We start from the raw sequence: 12,264 nt of genomic DNA on the forward strand, positions 1-12,264 counted from the left end.
CAGAAGTTTGACTTAGTATTTCCTACACACTGTTTAACTAACATTGAATTAACTCTTAGTTCCTAATAAAGGTTTGCTAACACATACATACAAATCTTATTAGAAAATTGATTTGCATGTGTTAGAAAACATATTTATTGCATTATTTTGGAACAGTTTTAGTTTTTGCATTCTCTCTTCTGTGGTCATATATTGGATTTTCTTTGATGCTTTTCACTGATGTCAGCTATTTGGGGGAAAACATAGATGATTTTTACAAAACGCGTCACTGAAAGGGTTTGGGCAGACAACAGTGCGTCTTTTGGTGCAGGCTGGCACTCACACGCAGAGATGCCGCAAGATCAGTCTCCACCCCTCAGACCTCTGCGGAGGGACGCTTGGGTCCGGCTAGTTGGACTAAGACAGCCCGGACTGCAAGAAAAGGCCTCAAGGCCCCGCCCCCACTCATTTGGGTTCTCTTTTTAAAGAGCAAACCCGAGTGGCCTTGCCAGGGGGAACAAAATGTCTGCTTGGGCATCGGGCAGGCTGGGCTTAGGTGACAGCTGTTCAGGCAGTTCGCTGTCTGGAGTGCCCGTTGCCAGCACCTGTTGACCTTGTGAGACGTTCCATTTGGGCACAGCCCCTCCTGCAGGGGGAGGGGGGAGGTTCTGGTCCCATTTAGATTGTTGCCAGGCAACCCATATCTTCAGGGTCAGACTGTCCTGTTTGTCTTTCCACAAAGTATACAGACAACCATAAACAAAGCATAGCTTAAGTAACATTTAGATTGTTGAGGGAACATAAAATAGGGCTTGTTTTTTCCGTCCCCCTCCCTCATCATTGCCCAAAGATGTTACTGATTTGAAACAATTTTTAGATGATCTGCGTGCAAGAAAAAACACAGGGACGGCCAGGCGCGGTGGCTCACGCCTGTAATCCCAGCGCTTCTGGAGGTGGAGGCGGGCGGATCACCTGAAGTCAGGAGTTCAAGACCGGCCTGGCCAACACGGTGAAACGCCGTCTCTACTATAAAATACAAAAATTAGCTGGGCATGGTGGCACGTGCCTGTAGTCCCAGCTACTTGGGAGGCTGAGGCAGGAGAATTTGCTTGAACCTGGGAGGCAGAGGTTGCAGTGAGCCGAGATGGTGCCACTATACTCCAGCCTGGGCAACAGAGTGAGACTCCGTCTCAGAAAAGAAAAAAACAACACAACAGGGACAAATATCCCATAAGCTAATGCTGTGATGATGTTGTCACAAATTACGAGTGGCCTCAATGGAGTGTGGTAGTTTTACAATTTACTGTTTAAATAATGCAATAAATACAAACTACTTAAGTGGTGTATGTTCAATAACGCCACAGAACTCTTTAACTGTTTAATCATTTAGGGCTACATTTCATTATTTCATCTTTATTATATTTCAATCCATCCTCTATCAACACCATAGCAAACCTTCCCTCTAGACCTGTGTGTCCAATAAGGTAGCCACTAGCCACGTGTGGTTATGTAAATGAAAATTACAATTTACTAGTTTAAATGAACAGTTAGTTCCTCCGTCACCCTAGCCACATTTCAAGTGGTCAATAGCCACATGTGGCTAGTGGCTACTTTATCAGGGAACACAGCTAAAGGACACTTCCATCATTGCAAAAAGTTACATTGGACAGTGTTGCTGACCTTTGGCAGGAAACAAAGTCTTGAATTGTCTGGTGTCCAGGTTTCATAAAAAGCCTGTTTACACCAGAAATGGGCAGAAAAAAGAAAAGAAAAAGCCTGCTTAGGAGAAGCAATATTTACGGAGGATTGGTGGAAGGGTGCCCATCTCTATAATTTATCTGAGTTTTAGCTTGGAATCAAGCAAGCCCATAGCAGTGTTTCTGGATCACAGAGTCTTGGCGCTCTAGAAAACTGTTTTCATGGAGCCACATTTTAGGATTTTGTCCAATAACTAATTAAGAAATAACCTTGTGAGTATTGCTGTGCAGAAAGTAAAGAATTAAGCATCATGGGGACCTGTCAAAGGACAGATGTGCTAGCCTGATGTGGCATTTACTGGACAAATCTGAGAGAAATTCAGCAGCAAAATAAGTAATGATAAATGGATTACAGAATTAACCCAGCATGAAAATAGTCTGCACTGGCCGGGCGAGGTGGCTCACGTCTGTAATCCCAGCACTTTGGGAGGCTGAGGTGGGTGGATCACTTGAGGTCAGGAGTTCGAGACCAGCCTGACTAACATGGTGAAACACTGTTTCTACTAAAAATACAAAAAATTAGCCAGGCGTGGTGGCACGTGCCTGTAATCCTAGCTTCTTGGGAGGCTGAGGCAGGAGAATCACTTGAACCCAGGAGGCAGAGGTTGCAGTGAGCTGAGATCGCGCCATTGCACTCCAGCTTGGGCAACAAGAGCGAAACTCTATCTCAAAAAAAAAAAAAAAGAAATAGTCTGTACTGATGTAAATTAATATGTGGAGGAGAATGGGAAGTTGTTTCTAACCATGAAATGCCAACAAATGAATGCACAGGGAATAATGGAATTCGAACATCACCACTTGTCTATTGTTGTAGACATAATTGTTTTATGGAAGAGTCAGCAAAGAAACTAGCGGGTTGGATAGGAGACAAGAGATTTTTATGACACCAAAGTGTCTCCTTATAAGTATTTATTAATTATAAAGATAAAAAATAGTAACTTTACAGTGGAGAAACGGCAGACGCTACCTTAACCAAGCATTCAAAGATAACATCACCAGTAATGGGAAAAGTAGATATCTTGTGCCCCCTGATGGGATACACTGAGGACTCACTACTACTTCTGAGATGTTCCTGCCAAAAATACTGAATCTGGATCTAATGAGGAAGAACAGGCAAACCCAGACTCAGAAACACTCTACAAAAGCATCTGGCCTGTGCTGTCCAAAATGTCAAGGGCTTCCAAGACAAAGAAAGATTTAGGAAGTGTTCCAGATTAAAGACCAAAGAGACATGATAACAGGTACAAATTTGAGCCTAGATAAGATCGTTGAGCAGAAAAAAAAAAAACAAAAAACTCTTTTTTTCTTTTGCCATAAAGGTATTTAAGAAAAATGATAACATCTGAAAAGTCTTGTATCTTAGGAAATACTACTGTATTCATGTTAACTTCCTGATTTTGGTCATTGCACTGTGGTTACAGAAAATAACATTCTTGTTTTTAGGAAGTATGCACTGTAGTGTTCAGGAGTAAAGGGGCATAGTGTCTCCAGCTATCTCTCAGATGGTTCAGAAATATGTAATTCCCTCTTACAGTCCAAGATCTCCAGCGGATGTCTGGAACGAATCCATGTGTATACTATATTTTTCCTGTATGGGAACACCGTGGTAAAAGTCAGTTTAGAAACATGGCACAGTAAGAGATTAGCAACAATAGTTAATAAAAAAAAAAGAACAATTATAACAATATACGGTAATAAAAGTTATGCGAATGCGGTCTCTCACTCTCTCTCAAAATATTGTCAAACCCCAGTTGACGCAGGCAACTGAATCCACACAAAGTAAAATTGCCAATAAGGGGGGATTACTGTATATATGTACATGTATAGAGAGAGATAGAGAAATACATTGGGAGAGAGGCAGAAAAGGAGAACAGTAAAGTAAATATATGGGAGGCCAGGCACGGTGGCTCACGCCTATAATCCCAGCACTTTGGGAGGCTGAGGCAGGCAGATCACCTAAGGTCAAGAGTTCAAGACCAGCCTGGCCAACACGGTGAAACTCCATCTCTACTAAATATACAAAAATTAGCCAGATGTGGTCGCACGTGCCTGTAATCCCAGCTACTCTGGAGGCTGAGGCAGGAGAATCGCTTGAACCTGGGAGGCAGAGGTTGCAGTGAGCCAAGATTGAGCCACTGCACTCCAGTCTGGGCAACGAGAGTGAAACTCCATTTCAGAAAAATTAAAAAAAGTGAATATATGGGAAAATACAACAAATACAACATTGAGGAATCTAGATGAAGAGTATTAGCAACTTCTTTGTACATTTTTTGCAATTGTTTGTGGTCTGAAATTACTTCAAAAATGAAATGAATAGAAGAAATAATCTTATGAAATCCATTACTATACTTGCGGGAGGCTTAAACCTCTGCATCCCAATTGTGAAACTTCATATGAGCAAATTCTTACAATTAAAACCTATAAAAGCTTTAATTTTTTCCAAAGGTTGTAGAGTTTCTCTTTTTGCCTGTTTAAAGTATGAAACTGTTTCCCTTTTATCCTTGATGTTCAGAAAGCTCAGGGCTAAGTAGTATCTGTAGTTTCTAGCTAACTATAGTGACCATGGAGGACCCTATAGAAAACACTCTGTGGGCCGGGCACGGTGGCTCATGCCTGTAATCCCAGTACTTTGGGAGGCTGAGGTGGGTGGATCACCCGAGGTCAGGAGTTCAAGACCAGCCTGGCCAACATGGTGAAACCCTGTTTCTACTGAAAATACAAAATACTGTACATAAAACCCCACCAGGTGGCGACTCATGCTCCTGTCCCCACTTTACAGATGGGCAAACTGAAGCACAGAGAAGTTAGGGAGCACACAAGCTCATCAGCTTAGAAAGCTGGAGAGCCAACGGTGGAACCCATGCAGCCAGCACTGTTAACAAACTGGAACTGTGCGGCCATTCAAAGGTGAGAATTACAGAGGCAGGGAGCTCACTTCATGTTTGCAAGAAGATCTCAGCACAGAGTTGACCGAGGCAACAGTTAAACAGTCTTGAAAATAAATACACGTCCACATTATATTGTTACAATTTTTTTTTTTTTCTGAGGCAGCATCTTGCTCTGTTGCCCAGGCTCCAGTGTAGTAGTGTGATCTGGGCTCACTGCAGCCTCGGCTTCCTCAGGCTCTAGTGATCCTCCCACCTCAGCCTCCTGGGTAGCTGAGATTACAGGCGCCTGCCACCACGCCCACTAAATTTTGTATGTTTAGTAGTAGTTTCGCCATGTTGGCCAGGCTGGTCTCGAACTCCTGGGCTCAAGCCATCCACCCACCTCAGCCTCCCAAAGTGCTGGGATTACAGATGTGCACCACCACCACGCCCGGCCTATTGCAACAATTTTAAAATTAGCATGTGGAAATATATAATAAAATAAGAATTTTAGCAAAATAAAGGATATTTTTCCTGAAATTTTTGTATAAATAATTGAAACGCATTACATTTATTTTTTTGGGTTTATTTATTTATTTTTACAGAGTCTCACTGTCACCCATGCTGGAGTACAGTGGTGTGATCACAGCTCACTGCAACCTCTGCCTCCCAGGTTCCAGTGATTCTCCTGCCTCAGCCTCCTGAGTAACTGGGATTACAGGTACATATCACCACGCCCATGTAATTTTTGTATCTTTAGTAGAGATGGGGTTTCACCATGTTGGCCAGGCTGGTCTCCAACTCTACCGTGCCCAGCCTCCCATATATTTACTTTACTGTTCTCCTTCTCTGTCTCTCTCCTAATGTATTTCTCTCTATATATACATGTACGTATATATAGTAATCCCCCCTTATCGGCGATTTCACTTTCTGTGGATTTAGTTACCTGCATCCACCCACCTCGGCCTCCCAAAGTGCTGGGATTACAGGTGTGAGCCACTGCGCCCGGCCCCCATTACATTTATTGATGATGCTCTCATGTATGATACCAAAGAACTGGGTCAGGGAAGGGAGGACTTCCAGGCTAGAGAAATATTGTTAGGGAGTCACAGACGAGGCAAAGGTATGTGGGTGTATGTGGGTGTGTGTGTGACTGAGGGTGAGTATGAGTGTGAGTGAGTGTGAGTGAATGTGGGTGACTATGAGTCGCCCTAGGACAGGAGGGTGTTCTGGCCAGGGCGGGTCCCACCTGGTGCCCTAGGCTGCTGTGAAGGACTGTGTGGCCACTCCCGACCCTGAGCTGGAATAAGCAGGTAAATCTTTGTCTGACTTGTTTTGATTAATCCAAGATGTTAAAGGAGTAGGAGGGCTGGCTGTTTCTCTCCATTACTGTTGTGTAGGGGAAAAAAAGACCAATATAGATATAGGAATCCCTCAGTATCCACAGAAGATTGGTTCCAGGACCCCTTCAGATACCAGAATCCAAGGATGCTCAAGTCCCTGATATAAAATGGCTTAGTATTTGCCTAGAACCATACACATCCTCCCGTATACTTTAAATCATCCCTAGCTTCCTTATAATACCCAATACAATGTATTGCTATGTAAACGATTGTTATATTCTATTGTTTAGAGAATACTGACCCCCCAAAAAATGTCTGTACATGTTCAGTACAGACACAATTTTTTTCCGAGTGTTTTCGATCCACAGTTGGTTGAATCCAGCAATGCAGAACCCATGAACACGGAGGGCTGACTGTATGTGTGTGTGTATATATATATATACACACACACACACACACACGTTTAAAAACTGTCTGCAGAGGAGAGGCTGAGTAGAGAAATGTGGTCTTTGGGCCAAACACTAGTACCCACCAATGATAATAAAAAAAGCAGGAGTAGGCCGGGTGCAGTGGCTCATGCCTATAATCCTAGCACTTTGGGAGGCCAAGGCGGGTGGATCACCTGAGGTTAAGAGTTGGAGACCAGCCTGGCCAACATGATCTCTACTAAAAATACAAAATGAGCTGGGCATGGTGGCATGTGCCTGTAATCTCAGCTACTCGGGAGGCTGAGGCTGAGGCAGGAGAATTGCTTGAACCCAGGAGGTGGAGGTTGCAGTGAGCCAAGATCACGCCATTGCACTCCAGCCTGGGCGGCAGAGCAAAAACTCCATCTCAAAAAAAAAAAGGAGTATTTACTAGCTGACCTGGATGTCTTACGTGCTACCCCAGGCTGGCCTGGCCCAGCTGGAGTCACAGGGGCGTAGGCAGGAGGCTGCCTGCCTGGAGCAGGAATAGGGGATGCAGAGGTCGGCTACAGACACCTGGCACCCTTTTCTCAGCATGAATTGTACCTACCACCTGGCTACAAGTGTGGGTTCTTCCCATCAATCTAGCTCATAAAACCCTGTATTTTCCTTCATAAAATCTACTGTAAGTTGTAATTATAAGCAAATGTACTTCTACTTAACTTTTAACAGAACAGCTTGCACAGATCCCTCAAAGAAATTAACCAAAGAACCAAAGAAATTAACATCATGAACAGAGGCTGGGCACAGTCATGTTGAGGGTGACCAACTTGTCAGACCCGCCTTGGCCTCCCCAAAGTGCTAGGATTACAGGCACGAGCCACTGCACCCGTTTTATCCTGAAAGTCCTGTGTCCTGGGAAACCTCTCAGTAGCCTTACTATTGGGCGGTTTATCTTGGCTGCAGGATAACTGCTGGTACACACAGGCACCTTTGTACAAACTGGGAAAAGGAAACCCATCCTTTTGGCAGACCAACCAGGAAAAAGGTTTTCTTCGTCCACACTGAGACTGTCTCAAGCCTGGGCATACAGCTTGGTGATTCATGTGAGCCCCTCGAGCAAGTACAAACATACAGGATGGCCTTGCTTTGCCGGGATCACAAGCTTATGGTCCAGGGGTTGAATTCTAGCCCATGGCCATATTTTTTTAGGCCTGTTTTTTTGAATATTTTAAGTACCAATGTGTAAAATTCAGGAGAGTCTACATAAAAACACAACTTTTAGGCCAGGTGTGGTGGCTCATGCCTGTAATCCCAGCACTTTGGGAGGCCGAGGCAGGTGGATCACCCGAGGTCAGGAGTTCGAGACCAGCCTGGCCAACATAGCAAAACCCCGTCTCTACTAGTAATACAAAAACTAGCCAGGTGTGGTGGTGCACACCTGTAATCCCAGCTACTTTGGAGGCCGAGGCAGGAGAATGGCTTGAACCTGGGAGGTGGAAGTTGCAGTGAGCCGAGATTGTGCCACTGCACTCCAGCCTGGGTGACAAGTGCGAAATTCCATCTCCAAATAAATAAATAAAAATAAAAACACGACTTTTTGGCTACTGTTTAAAAGATCTAGTAATACTCTACTTTTCTTCTTCCATGGCAACAACAGGCTGGAGTCACATAGCAGCAGCTAACTTTGAACTCCACAAATCACCATACTCCCCATTACCCCTGACTGTCACTGACTTGGAGGCTAAGTAGAAACTCATCATTCCTTGGTGCTTTGTGTTGTTTTTTTTCTCTAAACCAAAACTGCTTACATTTTGTGACAGCCCAGCCCCTGTAGGCTTTGTGGTTCTTGTCTGAGACAGGGTCTCGCTTTGTCACCCAGGCTGGAGTGCAGTGGCGTGATTATACCTCACTGCAGCCTCAAACTCCTGGGCTCAAGCGACCCTCCTGCTTCAGCCTCCTGAGTAGCTGGGACTATAGGTTGAGCCACTGTGCCCAGCTCCCTGTCGGTTTTTTAGCATTCAGTCCCTGCTACTATCTGACTCTCCATTGATCACAAGGTGAGACTGCAGCAAGTTCAAACCTTACAGCCTCTTGGCTTAAGCCAGAAAGCAAGAGCATCTTCCTTGAAGTCCTGCCAAATCTCACTGCATACTACTGGTTCTTAGTAAGTCCAGACCAAACCTTCCTTTGTTGTTGTTGTTGTTTTTGAGACAGAGTTTTGCTCTTGTTGCCCAGGCTGGAGTGCAATGGCGTGATCTCGGCTCACTGCAACCTCCGTCTCCTGGGTTCAAGCGATTCTCTCCTGCCTCAGCCTCCCGAGTAGCTGGTGTTACAGGCATGCACCACAACGCCCGGCTAATTTTGTATTTTTAGTAGAGACACAGTTTCACCATGTTGGTTGGGCTGGTCTTGAACTCCTGACCTCAGGTGATCCACCTGCCTCGGCCTCCCAAAGTGCTGGGATTACAGGTGTAAGCCACTGCACCCGGCCCAGACCAAACCTTCCAACAGTACATGAATGTTGTATTTTTGCACTTCCATTTGTTTGCAATCTCAGATTTTTGATGCATGTCTTTAGGGTTCTGGTGGCTTGGAGGAAGGATCATGTATCTACTGTGTTTGTGTTTAGATTTCAGGGAGAGTAAGGCTTCTAGGAGGACATTGCTCCTGAGCCATATTTTGAGGAAGGTAAAGGACAAGAGGAGAGGGATGAGTATTTCAGATTGAGGACGTGGGCCAAGGGAGAACCAACTGCCCATAGCGAGGGAGAACAAGCTGCTCTGGGGCTCCTTACAACTTTCCCAGCTGTCTTTCTCCCCCTTTCTGTAGAGGCTGATGCTATTTGTGATGCCCATCTTCTATAAGCTGTCAGCCAGAAACACCTGCTGAAATAAAGGCCATCTGTTCTGAATGCTGAATGCACGGTTGTTGGGATCTCCCAAGAAACACACACACAAAAATGAACTTACTCCAAGGAAGCCAGACTTTACATGGATCCTCTGGGGCTCTGACAGCCCTTGGCCTCCAGTGGACGTCCAGAATCAGGGAAGACATTGCTGTGGCCTTCTCGGTACACTATGGGCTCCCATCAGGTAGAGGTCGCGCTGTGTGAGCTGGTGTGTCCCTTTTGACTCAGGGAACATGCTTGCTTGTCTGCACTGCAGTGAGTCCCCAGTGAAGTGAAACGGCAGGTCTTCAGAGGCATGAAAATGCCAGCTGTTGTGTGTCATGGAAAGACGCACCAGCCTGGGCAAGTCAGAGGCAACCCAGAATAAATGGATCCACTGTGAAATGGGATTAATACCGGTTTCTACCCCATGTGGAGATCAGAGACTGGGCAGTTATTAATATTAAAGTGGAGCTTTGCTGTGCAGGTCAGCAGAAAGAGGGGTAGTGAGCTGGAGACGGGTGGGAGATCAACCAAGGGCTTTCATTTTTGTTATTTGAGAGATACTAGAGCATGCTTGTTTGCTGAAGGGAATGATTCAATAGATAGAAAGCAGATACAAGAGAGAAAGGGTTGATTTGTGGAAGCCTTTGAGAACGTTAGAGGCAATGGGGTTTAGAACCCAAGTGAAGATGGCTGGGCGCGGTGGCTCACGCCTGTAATCCCAGCACTTTGGGAGGCCGAGGTGGGCGAATCACAAGGTCAGGAGATCGAGACCATCCTGGATAACATGGTGAAACCCCATCTCTACTAAAAATACAAAAAATTAGCCGGGCACGGTGGCAGGCGCCCGTAGTCCCAGCTACTCGGGAGGCTGAGGCAGGAGAATGGCATGAACCCGGGAGGCGGAGCTTGCAGTGAGCCGAGAAGGTGCCACTGCACTCCAGTCTGGGCGAGAGTGCGAGATTCCATCTCAAAAAAAAAACAAAACAAACAAACAAAAAAACCAGAAAGAACCCAAGTGAAGATGTGGGCCTCGGGTAAGAGCAGAGGCATTTGATCCTGTGCACCAGGAAATCGAATATGGATACTCCTGGAACCAGGATGTAGCTGTGGTGCTGGGCAGATGAGTTACTTAAAGCAAACAGTTTTCCTGCAAACATAGAATGGCACTTAATCAGAGGCATTAATATGAGTTTCATGGGGAAAGGGGACATGAACTTAGGATATGGTTGAGAGAGGCAGGTAAGGGGATGGGACATGAAATTGGAACTCTGGGGTTTTACTGTAGCATGTGGGCTCTGAGTGTCTATGGAACAGGGCGTCTATGCCGGGACAGGGAAAAGAGATGGAAGCAGAATTGCCATTCTTTACAGTAAGTTTTGCCTAGGCTGTCTATGACAGTGCTGCAAGTTTTGAGTTAATGACTCTTCACCAAAATCTTTTACTGAAGTGTCCACAGATCTGCCTATTCCTGATCTAAGCTATAAATCCAAGAAACTAAATTCTGTTGAGCCAGTCAACGAGGATCAGTTTCAGCCTGGCGCAGTGGCTCACACCTGTAATCCCAGTACTTTGGGAGGCCGAGGCAGGCAGATTACTTGAGGCAAGGAGTTCAGGACCAGTCTGGACAACATGGTGAAACCCCATCTCTACTAAAAATACAAAAATTAGCCGGGCGTGGTGGTGTGGTCCTGTAATCCCCGCTACTTGGGAGGCTGAGACACGAGAATTACTTGAACCTGGGAGGCGGAGGTTGCAGTGAGCCAAGATTGTGCCACTGCACTCCAGCCTGGGCGACAGAGCAAGACTCTGTCTCAAAAAAAAAAAAAGTTTCCACCACGGGGAAGAGTTAAGAAAATTGCTAGGGAAGCTGCCCAGCCCAATGGCCTCAGAAGAGGGACAAAATTCCCTGGAACCAGATTTAGACATGGGGTCAAGTGTTTACTTTGCAGCCAGACCTGGGCCCACTGTCTAAGTGGAGATGTCTGCCAGGTCTTCCTTCTGAAACAGTCACTCAGCATTTCTTTCAATAACAAATATCACTGAATGTGCAAAAGGGAAATGATTTAAAGGTGACATTTAGAAAGATGAGGAAATTTTAAACGGATTTTCAGCTTCTTCAGAATGACGTTTCTCCTTTCACTTAAAGAATCACAACATGGAGGCCAGGCGTGGTGGCTCACATCTGTAATCTCAGCACTTTGGGAGGCCGAGGCGGGTGGATCACCTGAGGTCAGAAGTTCAAGACCAGCCTGGCCAAAGTGGTGAAACCCCATCTCTACAAAAAATACAAAAACTAGCCGGGCATGGTGGTGTGTGCCTGTAATCCCAGCTACTTGGGAGGCTGAGGCAGGAGAATCGCTTGAACCCGGGAGGCGGAGGTTGCAGTAAGCCGAAATTACACCACTGCACTCCAGCCTGGGCGACAGCCTGAGACTCTGTCTCAAAAAAAAAAAAAAAACAAAAACGAAAATCACAACTTGTCAGTTAATAGGGTTGCAAATTTTAAAAAAAGAAAAAAAGGGCCAGGCGCGGTGGCTCACGCCTGTAATCCCAGCACTTTGGGAGGCCGAGGCGGGCAAATCACAAGGTCAGGAGATCCAGAGCATCCTGGCTAACACGGTGAAACCCCATCTCTACTAAAAATACAAAAAATTAGCCGGGTATGGTGGTGGGCGCCTGTAGTCCCAGCTACTCGGGAGGCTGAGGCAGGAGAATGGCGTGAACCCGGGAGGCGGAGCTTGCAGTGAGCTGAGATCACCCCACTGCACTCCAGCCTGGGCGACAGACTGAGACTCCGTCTCAAAAAAAAAAAAACAAAAAAAAAAGAAAAAGAAAAAAAAAAAAGAATTACAACTTAAGTGCAGAAATTGAATATATTTTTGTTTTTAATCACTGACTCAATGCAGAAGTAGATGTCCTGATTTCAAGCATGACGCAGTTGGAATGACAGGTACAGCTCAAGTGGAAAATAGTGTACAACAAATTCTGCAGCTTATTAAGAAACAGAAGGCTTGT

This window comes from Gorilla gorilla, chromosome 3 (assembly GCF_029281585.2).
Source record: "Gorilla gorilla gorilla isolate KB3781 chromosome 3, NHGRI_mGorGor1-v2.1_pri, whole genome shotgun sequence".
NCBI lineage: Eukaryota > Metazoa > Chordata > Mammalia > Primates > Hominidae > Gorilla > Gorilla gorilla.